The sequence below is a fragment of the Mus musculus genome, chromosome 7, assembly GCF_000001635.26.
Source record: "Mus musculus strain C57BL/6J chromosome 7, GRCm38.p6 C57BL/6J".
NCBI lineage: Eukaryota > Metazoa > Chordata > Mammalia > Rodentia > Muridae > Mus > Mus musculus.
In genome coordinates, this window is record NC_000073.6 from 12,084,479 (window position 1) to 12,087,840 (window position 3,362).

Below are 3,362 nucleotides of genomic sequence, written 5' to 3' on the forward strand. Positions count from 1 at the left end.
TGAATGGGTGTTGAATCTTGTCAAATGCTTTTTCTGCATCTAACGAGATGATCATGTGGCTTTTGTCTTTGAGTTTGTTTATATAATGGATTACATTGATGGATTTTCGTATATTAAACCATCCCTGCATTCCTGGAATAAAACCTACTTGGTCAGGATGGATGATTGCTTTAATATGTTCTTGGATTCGGGTTAGCAAGAATTTTATTGAGGATTTTTGCATCAATATTCATAAGAGAAATTGGTCTGAAGTTCTCTATCTTTGTTGAATCTTTCTGTGGTTTAGGTATCAGAGTAATAGTGGCTTCATAAAATGAGTTGGGTAGAGTACCTTCTACTTCTATTTTGTGAAATAGTTTGTGCAGAACTGGAATTAGATCTTCTTTGAAGGTCTGATAGAACTCTGCACTAAACCCGTCTGGTCCTGGGCTTTTTTTGGCTGGGAGACTATTAATAACTGCTTCTATTTCTTTAGGTGATATGGGACTGTTTAGATGGTCAACTTGATCCTGACTCAACTTTGGTACCTGGTATCTGTCCAGAAATTTGTCCATTTCGTCCAGGTTTTCCAGTTTTGTTGAGTATAACCTTTTGTAGAAGGATCTGATAGTGTTTTGGATTTCTTCAGGATCTGTTGTTATGTCTCCCTTTTCATTTCTGATTTTGTTAATTAGGATTTTGTCCCTGTGCCCTTTAGTGAGTCTAGCTAAGGGTTTATCTATCTTGTTGATTTTCTCAAAGAACCAACTCCTCGTTTGGTTAATTCTTTGAATAGTTCTTCTTGTTTCCACTTGGTTGATTTCACCCCTGAGTTTGATTATTTCCTGCCATCTACTCCTCTTGGGTGAATTTGCTTCCTTTTTTTCTAGAGCTTTTAGATGTGTTGTCAAGCTGCTAGTATGTGCTCTCTCCCGTTTCTTCTTGGAGGCACTCAGAGCTATGAGTTTCCCTCTTAGAAATGCTTTCATTGTGTCCCAAAGGTTTGGGTACGTTGTGGCTTCATTTTCATTAAACTCTAAAAAGTCTTTAATTTCTTTCTTTATTCCTTCCTTGACCAAGGTATCATTGAGAAGAGTGTTGTTCAGTTTCCACGTGAATGTCTCAGATGGCTACAACTGTCAACACTCTAAAATTTAAACCTACTAAAAAGATGCCAGAACAGTCCCTCCCTCCCTGAAAAGCAGTAGTGTCAAATATTGCTGCTATCTGTAGCAAAGAGCTCAAGAGCAACATAGAATAGGTGGACTGTGGGAAATATGGCTAAACAGTAGCAAACTGTAGCCCACCATACATGGAAGACATGGGAGTTTATTTAAGAACAGGACATACCAGAATAGCAAAAATAAGAGGGTGGGAAAACTGATATTTCTGTGTGTGCCACAATATCCCCCCCTTCTCCTCTACGACAACAGTGTATTTGTAGTTCAGAAAGTCTTCCCCAAGTCATGGCCTGTGGGGCTGGCCTGCCTCATCAGCCATGTTAAGAATATAGTTAGCCATGTCATCTTCAGTGGGTGCATCTGACACCACCCATGATTCATTTGCTCCAGTCATCTGTAGGCGACAAATGGGGCAGTTCCTGTGTCGATCACTCCATTTATCAATGCACTTCTGACAGAAGCTGTGAGCACAGGGCAGGATGAGGTCAGCTCGCCCGTCCATGCAGATACAACACTCCTCCTCATCAGTCAGCTGCTTCACCCTGCCCATCCATAGACTAGCCTGGCAAGATGTGACCGAGGATGGGTTGCCATCAGGCTCTTCAGAGGTGGAGCTCTGAGCCAGCACTCCAGCAGCTTGGCTTGTGATGTCTTTATAGAGCTGAATAAACTGGTACAAATTCATGATCCGCGATGCTTCCACAATGCCACCTTTTGTTAATCTTGGTACAGACCACCCGTACAACCACTTTCCAGAAGGCAGAGGAGTCAGACCCAGGTTGTACCTCAAAGAGAAGATGCTTTTCCTGGCCAGCAGCCACCTTAGCAGTTACATCATTGAGTTCAGCTACTCTCCCAAGAAACTCTTCGTAAGTTAAGGAGCCACTTTCTCGAACCAAGGTGACGTGCTTTGCTACCTTTTCTGGTAACTTGTTAATAACCAACTGCGTCTGATCTGAAATTTGCTGTCCCATGGTGAAATGATGTCTTTCAGAATTCAGAAAGAGTTTTGCTTCCCATAGTTTCCAGTTCAAGGCATGGCTCTCGACAATAGTTTTTTTTTTTAATTCTTTAGTAGTATCTACATGAAGTGCTCTTTTTGTTTTTTAGCCCATAACATTTTATTGAGCTTATTAGAACCTTTGTGTCATATTCTTCCTATGCTGTTTGTATTTACTATGTTGTTGACCATTTTTACTTCAAGAAAATTATCATGACTGTCTAATATTTTTCTAGTGTGCACGTCTTTAGAAATTTTATAACAGGTTTTATTAAATTCATTTGTGTTATTATCTTCCTTTTTCTAAAACTTGCAACACCAAAAGTCTTATTATAAATACAAAGTCAGCTGCCAAGCTAAATAACATTCACATGTATGTATCTATGATGCAACAAGAAATTCTTATGTAAATTATGATTTGAGAACTTCTGTTCTAACATTCACCAAACACTTAGAGGTTAATAGTAGATTATTAGAATATATCCAAATAAGGTCTATGATTGGAAAATAATTTCACCTAAAAAAAAACATTGTAATCTAAGTCCTTCCCTTTTTTCTTCATTTTCTTCTTTTTTTATTCTTCAATCTTTTTTACCGTCCAAACTTTATCTCCCTCCCTGGTCTGCCCTCTGACTGTTCCTCATCCCATACCTCCTCCCCTCCCACCCCCCGTTGCCCTTTCAATGTACAAGAGGATGTTCCCAGACCCACACCCACACTCTACCAGATGCCCCCACTCTCTAGGGCCTCAAGTCTCTTAGGGTTAGGTACATCTTCTCTCACTGAGTCCTTACTAGGCAGTCCTCTGCTATATATGTGTTGCGGGCCTCATATAAGCTGGTGTATGCTGCCTGGTTTGGTGTCTCAGTTTCTGAGAGATCTCAGGGGTCCACATTAGTTAAGACTGCTAGTCTTCCAATAGGGTCACCCTTCTCCTCAACTTCTTCCAGCTTTTCCAGAATTCCACCACATGGTTCCTTGGCTTCTGTCCATTGGTTAGGTGCAAGTATCTGCATCTGACTCTTTTATCTGCTTTTTGGGCCTTTGAGAGGGCAGTCATGCTAGGCTCCTGTTTTTAAGCACACCATAGCATCAGTAATAGTGTCAGGTTTGGGGCCTCCCCCTGAACTGGATTTCAATTTGGGCCGGTCACTGAACCTCCTTTCCCTTAGGCTCTCCTCCTTTTTTGTCCCTTCAGTTCT

At 40.9% G+C, this 3,362-nt stretch overlaps 1 pseudogene; it reads right to left on the reverse strand.

Moving 5' to 3' along the window:
- On the reverse strand, positions 1,290-2,206 carry Gm10179 (predicted gene 10179; annotated as a pseudogene).